Source organism: Chiloscyllium punctatum, chromosome 19 (genome assembly GCF_047496795.1).
Source record: "Chiloscyllium punctatum isolate Juve2018m chromosome 19, sChiPun1.3, whole genome shotgun sequence".
In the NCBI taxonomy this organism is placed as follows: Eukaryota; Metazoa; Chordata; class Chondrichthyes; order Orectolobiformes; family Hemiscylliidae; genus Chiloscyllium; species Chiloscyllium punctatum.
In genome coordinates, this window is record NC_092757.1 from 52,250,804 (window position 1) to 52,263,534 (window position 12,731).

The following is a 12,731-nucleotide window of genomic DNA, read 5'->3' on the forward strand; positions in this document are numbered from 1 at the left end:
TTCTGTCCAAGCTTACATTAAGTAATTTTGAATTGAGAATTAGTTTGTTGATTAGATAATAGTTTCTAAAATATCAGTTCTTTTAGAATGGTTCAATTTGCTGTCATTTACATTTTTTGTGTTAACACCCTACCTAGCTAGCCAAGATCGGCAACGTCTTTGATTACCTATCCCTTCTGTGTCTCTTTCTGTGTGTCTGGGCCCCACTCTTTCTACTCTTGTCATTAGCACAAATGCCACCCTTTCCCAGCTATTTTCAATTCTGACTCAAAAATGTTAAATCTGTTTTTCTCCCTTTGAGTTTCTCCAACACCAGTTTTGTTTAAGCTTCACCTGCCTTCCTGATGTTAACCTCTAGTCTTCCACATATACATTTTCAATATCGATTCTGTCCACTGAGATGCACTATTGCATATAGCAAGTAAGATACATCTTAATTATGGGAGTAGGTGACACTCCATTAACTATGAGTAACTATGACTCTTCAGGATGGGTCTCTCATGGAAGCCTCACCTCACTGATTACCTGTGGTAGTTTTGCTGTGATTTTATCTACCACAATGACAGTCATGCATCCCCATTGGGGTTGCCAGAAACAGCAGTGAAACTAGCCGACCAAGAGACCTAGAAAAATCATGAGGCAATTGTGTGCACGTGGAGGAGGACACCAAGCAGTGTGAGTTGTCACTGTCAAAAGCACAGCATATGAAGGGTTTGAATAGCCCACGCATCCTGGTGGGATGTATCTGATTTTAAAAAAACCTTCCCATGGGTGTGAATGTGGTAGCGTGGTGTGAAAAATGCTGATGCCATACAAGTTCCAACAAGACTCAGTGCTGGCAAGAGGTCTGCCTCTACACAGACAGAAGAAATGGAATTGAGACCCATAAGACTGTGGTGCATTCCTATGCAGGCCTGATCCGGGAGTCAGGTCAGGAGGATCAGGAGTTCCAGTAGATACAGCCAAACACATGATGGTAAAATATGTTTAGGCAGCCCACAACAGAGATTAACAACACCATCAAAACACACATCTTCTATTTCAAGGAATTGGGAAGGGTAACTTCAATTGAAAGGGGTTGGCAATATTCTCAGCAATGAAACAGCCAATATGACCACCTACATGGAACCAGTCCTCATTGAACTGATATGAAAAAACTGCTATTAATAAAGCTAAGATACACTACGCTACTGATGGATTATTTTGACATTAGGCACTTCTCATGTCCATATGGATGAAAAACATCAGCTTAAGAACATTCAACAAAGTACTCCAAGTTATAGAGTCTAATCCTGTTTGCCAACATTTAGTCCATATCGTTGTCAATCCTTCCTATTAATATACGACTCGGGATGCCTTTTATATATCATAATTGTGGAGAAAGTGAGGACTGCAGATGCTGGAGATCAGAGCTGAAAATGTGTTGCTGGAAAAGCACAGCAGGTCAGGCACCATCCAAGGAACAGGAGAATCGACGTTTCGGGAATAAGCCCTTCTTCAGGAATTCTTGAAGAAGAGCTTATGCCTGAAACGTCGATTCTCCTGTTCCTTGGATGCTGCCTGACCTGCTGCGCTTTTCCAGCAACACATTTTCAACATATATCATAATTGTACCAGCCTCCATCACTTCCTGTAGTAACTAATACCATGCACGAACTGCATGAAAAGTCCCTTTTAGATCTTTCCCCTCTTATGTTAAACCTATGTTGTCTAGTTTTGGACACCCCTATGCTGGGTTAACGACCTTGGCTATTCACCCTATCAATATCCCTTATGACTTTATAAACTTACATAAGGTCACCCTTCAGCCTTCATTGCTGCAGGGAAAATAGCAACAGCCTATTCAGCCTCTTCCCCATAGCTCAAACCCTCCAAACCTGGCAACATCCTTGTAAATCTTCTCTGAATCCTTCCAAGGTTAACAACATCTTTCCTGTAGAAGGGATACCAGAATTGAACATTATTTCAAAAGAGGGCGAACCAATGTCTCGTACAGCCGGAACATGACCTTCCAACTCCAATACTCAATGCATTCACCGATAAAAGCAAGAGTATCAAACGCCACCTTCACCACCAAGTCAAGAGGGTGGTATTCTAAAAGCAAAGCAGGTCAGGCTGTATCCGATGAGCAGGAGAATCAACGTTTCGGGCAAGAGGCCTTCTTCAGGAATGAGGCTTGTGAGCAGAGGGGGTGAAGAGAAATGGAAGGGGGAGGGAGGTGGGGCTGGGGAAGGTAGTTGAAAATGTGATAGGTAGATGGAGGTGGGGTAATGGTGATGGGTCGGAGAGAAGGGTAGAGCAGACACATGGGAAAGAAGATGGACAGGTAGGACAGGTCATGAGGGCGGTGCCGAGTTGAAAGGTTGGATGTGGGATAAGGTGGGGGGAGGGGAAATGAGGAAACTGGTAAAGTCCTCATTGATGCTGCGTGGTTGGAGGGTCCCAAAAAGTGGAACCTTCACTGTATTCACTACCTTGTCTACTTGTGACTCCTCTTCCAAGGAAGTATCAACCTGCACCCCAAGGTCTCTGTTCAGCAACACTCCCCAATACCTCCTGATGAAGGGCTCCTGCCCGAAACATCGATTTTCCTGCACCTTGGATGCTGCCTGACCTGATGTGCATTTCCAGCACTACTCTAATCTTGACAATACTCCCTAGCACCCTACCGTTACCATCTGGAGGAATACCTAGCACAGCAGGAGGAATGTCAAGTGACAAATAGCCCATGTCACTAAGATGTGGTGACAAGAGTAGAAAATACCACATGCTAAGTGCAAAGATGGAGGACCTGCCAAACAAGTCAGGGCCTTCTCATGCTCCAAATGAGAGTTAATATTCTCGTTGAGAAACACATCTTCTCCATCAACTGGAACAGCAATATGCTGGATGCTCATTTATAAATAAAGAGATCGCCAGCTTCCTTACCACAAAAACACCCAAGCAAATTTCTGACAAATGCAGCGTGTTGCAGGGAATCAGCGTGGTAGCACAACTACCAACCCCCGACAAGACTGAAGACAACGCTATGGACATCGGTCCATTTGACTAAGCTGGAGAAGGTCACCCAATAAACGAAAAAGGATCATATGACATCTGGCCTGTAATCCCAAAAATTGTGATGATGACAATCAAACAATCCAGCATGAAGAAATATTAAATAAGCAGGGTGATCCCAAAGTCAGAGTGCAGGGGTTAAGTCTTATGGACCAGTCATTGACTTTCTAATGACTTAACACCAGGTTATAATCCAACAGGCATATTATGAGAGGGGGAAGGAATACCAACAAATTTATTAGCAGAATGGTAGCTCCCTAAAACTGGCTGCCCCCTATTGAATCTTTATTCCATTAGAAAAGAGACATCAGTTTCTATTGATTAAAATGCGAAGTCCAGATTTCTTTCAAGTCATTCATAAAACCTTCATCTTGGGACAATGTATTGTATACATTGTACTGGAATCAGGCTGGTTTTACTTTTTGAACAAGATTGAATATATCTGCAACTACACAATAAGTTTTATTGTTTTAAAAAAAACCTGTTTCCAGTTTAAAACACAGATGGAGTCTAAGCATGGCCTCACACCTAAGATGTATTGTCTGACCTGAGATATCAGCTTTGTATACACTGATAAAACTTTTAATTATCTCAGGACAGTGATTTGAAAAAAATTTGGATTTTGCATTTTAAATAATAGAAACTGGTGTCTCTTTTCTAACTGCTTCAAGATTCAACAGAAGGTTATCAGTTTTAGGGTAGCTACCTTTGCTGCTTATAAATTCTGTGTCAGTATTCCTTCTCTCTCTCATACTACGCCTGAGGAAGGAGCAGAGTTTTGAAAGCTCGTGTTTTCATAGAAGCCTGTCAGACTATAACCTGGTATGTGATTTCTTTTTGGACATTGTCCAACCCTGTCCACCACCAACATTTCCACAACATTTCTAGTGAATGGAGGTGAACAGCACAAAACTACTCCCAGGCCAATAGAACGTATCTCAAGATAGATTAAAACTATATGGACACAAAAAGAATATGGGTGTGAAGAAAGGATGGGCAAGTAAAAGGCACAGCTCAGAGAAGCTCAATTGCTTTATAAACATAATAGGCATCGACTAGCCCGCTAGACTATGGGGATGGCAGCCATAACATTATGTCCCCTTTCGAAGGAGGAGCTCAAGCACAATTTAAGTACAATCTGGTCAGTGGTGAACAACAAGGGAAATCTTGATAAATTTACAAAATACTCCAGTCAAAGGGATGACATCCAGTTGGTGTGTCCCATAGAGAACAAGAGGTCAACTCAGCCATCATGGAGATAGACCCAGAGTGCAACTGGTCCAGATGGATTGAAATTAGGGGATATTCAAAAATATTCACAATGGGAATGCCAGATGTTTGCCCCAACACTTTGCCCTGTGGTTAAAAACCAGCACCATCCTGAACTCCCTAAAAAAAGATTCAGGCTGGTCTGATTCAAAAAGCAGAAGATGCAAAAGGTCTGAGAAACATTGATAACTGGAGGAACATCACTGGTAACCCCAGGATGTAGTGACAACATCACAACACTGGAGAACATTGTTAAAGATACCAAACAGAATAGAAAGAACCTTGTATTTTTGTTGACCTTGTAAAGGCATTTGACTCAGAAGGACATAGACTCATTAGTGCCTTATTAGTAATTTGTCTCCCTAAAACATTCATACAATTAATGAATGACCTAGAAACACACATTGATTGTGACTGTAATTGAGGAAAACCAAAATCAAAACCAATAAAAATTGGGCATTTAAGCAGGGGGCCCTCCAGTTTCCAATATTCTTTAACATTGCCTTGAATCTGTTATTGTGCATCTTGGAGGAAGCCAATTCAGGAGTATCTATTGATATTGAACAGCAAAAGAGTGAATTGCTCCACCCTAGCTTTCAGACAATTTTGCAGTTTTTAATGACTTGCATGCTGGTATGATGAAGAACATTAAAACAGTCCAGGCATATTGTGATAACACGGTCTTACAATTAATACATTGAAGACCCAAAGTTGTCACTTCTGAAGAGAAGATCTTTCTATACAATTGTGAAAAAAAACTTGGATCACTGAAAAGAAATGTTATAGAAATTACTGCCCTGGGGTGATGCAGAGGTACCTTAGTGTCTGAATCGATTCATGGGCAGTGTTGCGGATGTAGATTGGGTGGAAAAAGTTTAAGAACTGAATAGCTAACTTGGAGTTAGCTGCTCTCTGACCAATTCAAAAGACTGAATGCATAAGAACTCATAACATCCTTAGGATGTATTATCGCTTGATCCTCAGGAAACGTCCCAGAATACACTTTACAAACTCAACTTAATTGTCCATAATGCAACCAAGAATTCCATCCATTGCCCGCCACATATGTCTGATGGCTTCTTATATATGAAAAGTAGATATGGTGGACAAGGAATGCCTAGGCTAGAGTTACAAATCCCAGCTGCTGCAATTCTGAAACAGGAGTGTCATTGGACGACAGCATAGTGGTTCAGTGGTTAGCACTGCTACCTCACAGTGCCATGAACCTGGGATCACCTCCAGCCTTGGACACCTGTCTGTGTGGAGTTTGCACATTTTCCACATGTCTGTATGGGTTTCCTCTGGGTGCTCCTGTTTCTTCCCACTGTCCAAAAATGTGCAGGTTAGGTGGATTAGAGGCAAAAAGTGTGCAATTGGAAAGGGTTGGAGAGCAAGAGAGCTGACATTTCAGGCATGAGCCCTTCATCAGGAATTCCTGACTCCTGATGAAGGGCTTATGCCTGAAATGTTGCCAGACTTGCTGTGCTTTTCCAGCACCGCACTTTTCGACTCTGAGGTCTGCAGATGCTGGAGATCACTTTCTCCTAGGTTAGGTGGATTGGCCATGCTATATTGCCCACAGTGTCTGGGGATGTGTAAGTTAGGTGGATTAGCCAGAGGGGTTGCAGGGATATGGTAAGGGGATGAGTCTGGGTGGGATGCTCTTCAGCGAGTTGATATGGACCTGTTGAGCCAAATGGTCTGTTTCAACACTATGGGGATTCTATTCTATTCTAACCAGGGGTTCTTAGATAGTGGGGAATTAGTCCTTCAGCCTTCTGATGTGACATTTCATCCCTGTTCTTAGTCAGCACCAGAGGTTCCTCCCCCTCCAAGAGATTCAACACATCGATGAGCAACATTAAGACTTATACTGGCACTCTTATGAGTGACCCCCCAAAATATTACATGGCATTCCATCGGGTAGCAAGTACAAAATAAAGCTATATCTGCTTGTAGTTGTGAACTATCACCTCCAGGTGTCTCTGGTGATTTTTATTTAGAACCAAAATGTCATAGAGATGTACAGTGTGGAAACAGACCCTTCAGTCCAACTAGTCTATACTGACCAGATATCCTAAACTAATCTAGTCCCATTTGCCAGTATTTGGCCCATATCCCTCTAAACCCTTCCTATTCATTGACCTGTCCAGCTGCTTTTAAAATGTAGTAATTGTACCAGTCTCCACCACTTCCTCTGTCAGCTCATTCCATACACACACCACCCATTGTGTGAAACAGCTGCCCCTCAGGTCCCTATTATATCTTTCCCCTCTCACCCTAAACCTATGCCCTCTCGTTCTGGACTCCCTCACCCCAGAGAAAGTACCTTGTTTATTTACCCTATCCATGTCCCTCATTTTTATAAACCTCTGGAAGGTCACCCCTCAGCCTCCGACACTCCAGGGAAAACAGCCCCAGCATATTCAGCCCTTCCCCATAGCTCAAATCCTCCAACCTTGGCCACATCCTTGCAAATCTTTTCTGAACCCTTTCAAGTTTCACAATATCTTTCCAATAGGAAGGAGACCAAAACTGCACGCAATATTCCAAATGTGGCCTAACCAATGTCCTGTACAGCTGCAACATGACCTCCCAACTCCTATACGCAATACTCTGACCAATAAAGGAAAGCATACCAAACGCCGCCTTCACTATTCTATCTACCTGCGACTCCACTTTCAAGGAGCTGTGAACCTGCAACACTCCCCAGGAGCATGTAAGTCCTGCTAAGATTTGATTTTCCAAAATGCACCAGCTTGCATTTATCCAAAATAAATTCTCTCTACCCTCCTCAGCCCATTTGCTCATCTGATCAAGATCCCTTTGTACAGTAACCTTCTTCACTGTCCACTAGACCTCCAATTTTGGTATCATCTGCAAACTTACTAACTATACATTTTATGTTCACTTCCAAATCATTTATATAAAGTGACAAAATGTAATGGATTCAGCGCTGATCCTAGTGGCACACCACTGGTCACAGGCCTCAAGTCTGAAAAGCAACCCACCACCACCACCTTGACTTCTACCTTTGGTCAGTTCTGTATCTAAATGGCTAGATATCCATGAATTCCATGAGATCTAACCAGTCTCCCATGAGGAACCTTGTCAAATGCCTTACTGAAGTCTATATCGATCAAGTCTACCACTCTGCACTCAATCCTCTTTGTTATTTCTTCAATCACGTTCGAGAGACATGATTTTTCCATGCACAAAGCCATGCTGACTATCCCTAATCAGTCCTTGCCTTTCCAAATAGGAGAGAATCCGGAGGGACAGGATTTACACAAACAACTTGCCACGCACCAATGTCAGGTTCATTGGTCTATAGTTCCCTGGCTTGTCCTTACCACCTTTCTGAAATAGTGGCACCACGTTAGCCAACCTCCAGTCTTCCAGCACCTCACCTGTGACAACAATGATACAAAAGGGCCCCAGCAATCACTTCCCTCGTTTCCCCTCAGAGTTCTAGGGTATACCTGATCAGATCCTGGGGATTTATCCACCTTTACGTGTTTCAAGACATCTAGCACCTTCTCCTTGGTAGTATGGTCGTTTTTCAAGATATCACCATCTTTTTCCCCACATTCCATATCTTCCATGTCCTTCTTCACATGAAACACTGGTGCAAAAATACTCGTTTAATATCGCCCCCATCACCTGCAGTTCCACACATTGTCTGCCTTGCCGATCTTTGAGGGGTCTTATTTTCTCTCTCTAGTTACCCTTCTGTCCTCAGGTGTATTTATAAAATCCTTTTGGATTCTTCTTAATCCTATTTTCCAAAATTCTCTCATGTCCCCTTTCTGCCCTCCTGGTTTCTCTTAAGTATACTCCTACTGCCTTCATAACTAAGCATTCAGTCAATCTCTGCTGTCGATACCGGACATATGTTTCCTTCTTTTCTTAACCAAAACCTCAAATTTCTCTAGTCATCCAGCATTCCCTACACCTACCAGACTTTTCCTTTCACCCTAACAGGAATATACTTTCTCTGGACTCTCGTTATCCCATTTCTGAAGACTTCCCATTTTCCAGCCATCCCTTTACCTGCCCCCAATCAGCTTTTGAAAGTTCTTGCCTAATACCATCAAAATTAGCCTTTCTCCAATTTAGAAGTTCAACTTTTAGATCTGGTCTATCCTTTTCCATCACTATTTTAAAACATAGAATTATGGTGGCTGGCCCCAAAGTGCTCCTTCACTAACACTTCAGTCACCTGCCCTGCCTTATTTCCCAAGAGTAGGTCAAGTTTAGCACCTTCTCTAGTAGGTACATACTGAATCAAAACATTTTCTTGTACACACTTAACACGATGACAGTTTCAGTCTATGTTTGGAAAGTTAAAATCCCCTACTATAACCTTGGTATTATTCTTACAGATAATCAAAATTTCCTTACAAGTTTGTTTCTCAATTTCCCACTGACTATTCGGGGGTCTATAATATAATCTCAGTAAGGTGATCACCCCTTTCTTATTCCTCAGTTCCACCCAAATAACTTGCTTGGATGTATTCCCAAGAATATCATCCCTAAGTACAGTAGTATCCCTTATCAAAAAGGCCACTCTCCCTCCTCTCTTGCCCCCTTTTCTATCCTTCCTATAGGATTTGTATCCTAGAACACTAAGCTGCCAGTCAGAGATGTACAGCACAGAAACAGTTCCTTCAGTCCAACCCATCTATGCTGACCAGATATCCCAACCCAATCTAGTCCCACCTACCAGCACTCGGCCCATATCCCTCCAAACCCTTCCTATTCATATACCCAGATAAATGCCTCTTAAATGTTGCAATTGTACCAGCATCCACCACATTCTCTGGCAGCTCATTCCATACACGTACCACCCTCTGCGTGAAAAAGTTGCCCCTTAGGTCTCTTTTATATCTTTCCCCTCTCACCCTAAACCTATGCCCTCTAGTTCTGGACTCCCCGACCCCAGGGAAAAGACTGTCTATTTATCCTATCCATGCCTCTCATTATTTTGTAAACCTCTTTAAGGTCACCCCTCAGCCTCCGACACTCCAGGGAAAACAGCCCCAGCCTGTTTTCAGCCTCTCCCTATAGCTCAAATCCTCCAACCCTGGCAACCTGTCCATCCCTGTGCTATGTTTCTATAATTACAGTAGTCTGGATGTCAGATGTAAGTTGAATCAGGAGCTGAAATTGGCCTGTCGCAAAGATGTTACTACAGTTGTTATGGGGGATTTCAACATGCAGGTAGACTGGGAGAATCAGGATGGTATTGGACCTCAAGAAAGAGACTTTGTGGAGTGCCCCAGAGATGGATTCTTAGAACAGCTGGTGCTGGAGCCTACCAGGGAGAAAGCAATTCTGGATCTGGTATTGTGCAATGAACCATAATTGATCAGGGACCTCGAAGTGAAGAAGCCATTAGGAGGTAGTGACCATAATACAATAAGCTTCAATCTGCAATTTGAGGGGGAGAGGGTACAATCGGAAGTGTCAATATTTCTGTTGAATAAAGGGAACTATGGAGCTATGAGGGAGGAGCTGGCCAAAGTACAATGATGCAATACCTTAGCAGGGATGACAGTGGAGGAACAATGGCAGATATTTCTGTGTATATTGAAGAAGATACAGGATCAGTTCATTCCAAAAAGGAAGAAAAATCCTAGGAGGAGGCATGGGTGGCCGTGGCTGACGAGGGAAGTTAAGAAACATATAAAGTTAAAAGAGAAAAAGTATAACATAGCAAAGATAAGTGGAAAAACGGAGGACTGGGAAGCTTTTAAAGAACAACAGAGGATTACTAAGAAGGAAATACGCAGAGAAAAAATGAGGTACGAAGGTAAACTGTCCAATAATATAAAGGAGGATAGTAAAAGCTTTTTTAGGTATGTGAAAGGCAAAAAAAAGGTTAAGACTAAAATTGGGCCCTTGAAGACAGAAACAGGAGAATATATTATGGGGAACAAAGAAATGGCAGAATAATTGAATTGGTACTTCAGATCTTTGTTCACTGGGGAAGACACAAGCAATCTCCCTGAGGTAACAGTGGCTGAAGGACCTGAACTGAAGGGAATTTGTATTTGCCAGGAATTGGTGTTGGAGAGACTGTTAGGTCTGAAGGTTGATAAGTCCCCAGGGCCTGATGGTCTACATCCCAGGGTACTGAAGGAGGTGGCTCGAGAAATCGTGGATGCGTTGGTGATTATTTTCCAGAGTTCAATAGATTTGGGATCAGTTCCTGCGGATTGGAGGGTGGCTAATGTTGTACCACTTTTTAAGAAAGGTGGGAGAGAGAAAGCAGGAAATTATAGACCAGTTAGTCCGACCTCAGTGGTGGGAAAGATGCTGGAGTCTATTATAAAGGATGAAATTACGGCACATCTGGATAGTAGTAACAGGATAGGTCAGAGTCAGCATTGAGTTATGAAGGGGAAATCATGCTTGACTAATCTTCTGGAATTTTTTGTGGATGTAACTCTGAAGATGGATGAGGGAGATCCAGTAGATGTAGTGTACCTGGACTTTCAGAAAGCTTTTGATAAAGTCCCACATAGGAGGTTAGTGAGCAAAATTAGGGCGCATGGTATTGGGGGCAAAGTACTAACTCGGAATGAAAGTTGGTTGGCTGACAGGAAACAAAGAGTAATGATAAATGGCTCCATTTCAGAATAGCAGGCAGTGACCAGTGGGGTACCGCAGGGATCAGTGCTGGGACTGCAGCTTTTTACAATATATATTAATGATATAGAAGATGGTATTAGTAATAACATTAGCAAATTTGCTGATGATACGAAGCTGGTTGGCAGAGTGAAATGTGAGGAGGATGTTAGGAGATTACAGGGTGACCTGGACAAGTTAGGTGAGTGGGCAGATGCATGGCAGATGCAGTTTAATGTGGATAAATGTATGGTTATCCATTTTGGTGGCAAGAACAGGAAGGCAGATTACTACTTAAATGGAATCAAGTTAGGTAAAAGGGGCAGTACAAAGAAATCTGGGTGTTCTTGTACACCACTCAATGAAGGCCAGCATGCAGGTACAGCAGGTAGTGAAGACTAATAGCATGCTGGTCTTCATAACAAGAGGGATTGAGTATAGAAGCAAAGAGGTTCTTCTGCAGCTGTACAGGGCCCTGGTGAGATCACACCTGGAATATTGTGTGCAGCTCTGGTCTCCAAATTTGAGGAAAGACATTCTGGCTATTGAGGGAGTGCAGCGTAGGTTCACGAGGTCAATTCCTGGAATGGCGGGACTACCTTACACTGAAAGACTGGAGCAACTGGGCTTGTATACCCTGGAGTTTAGAAGACTGAGAGGGGATCTGATTGAGACATATAAGATTATCAAAGGTTTGGACACTCTGGCGGCAGGAAACATGTTTCTGCTGATGGGTGAGTCCCAAACAAGAGGACACAGCTTAAAAATACGGGGTAGACCATTTAGGACAGAGATGAGGAGAAACTTCTTCACCCAGAAAGTGGTGGCTGTGTGGAATGCTCTGCCCCAGAGGGCAGTGGAGGCCCAGTCTCTGGATTCATTTAAGAAAGAGTTGGATAGAGTTCTCAAGGATAGTGGAATCAAGGGTTATGGAGATAAGGCAGGAACAGGATACAGATTAAGGATGATCAGCCATGATCATATTGAATGGTGGTACAGGCTCGAAGGGCAGAATGGCCTACTCCTGCACCTATTGTCTATTGTCTACTATGATATCCCAGTCCCATGTTTCTAACCTGAATTCATCTGCCTTCCCTGTTTGGCCTCTTGCATTGAAGTAAATGTGATTTAATTTATCAGTCCTACCTGGTCCTCGGTTCCTGCCTGCCCTGACCTGCTCCCTTTCCTGTTATATCTTGAAGCTCTATTAATTTAACTTTAAGTCAAGTCATTAATTTCCAGGTATTCTTTCTGCATTATTTTTGAAGTGGTTCTCGGTCTTTCCCCTTCATCTAACTTTACTACTGTACATTTCTTTGATCTCATCAGGTAGCTCAGCCGCGTCTCTGCCAGATCATTGCCAAAGCCATTACTTCCCAGTTCAGCACTCTTGCAGCCATTTCCTGGCCACCACAGCAAAACTACTGGAGTATAGTAAGATAGATACTGAAATATTTAGAGTGGAAAGGTTTATTTGCTTTCTGTTACATAAATCATCTCAACATGAAACTCAAACAGAATGTTACCTTGGCGAGGGGGGTGGGGGGGGGGGGGTGGTGGGAGCGGGTGGTGGGAGCGGGGAAGCATAGAAAAGGTCATTCTAGAATTTTTATCCACTTGTGGGACACTGATATCACTGGCTGGCCAGTTATGTATTGGCCTTCCCTCACTGCCCTTGAACTGAGTGGCTTGCTCAGCATTTTAGAGGGCAGTTAAGAGTCAACCACATTGTTGTGGGTTTGGAGTCATGTATAGTCCAGACCAGGTGACGA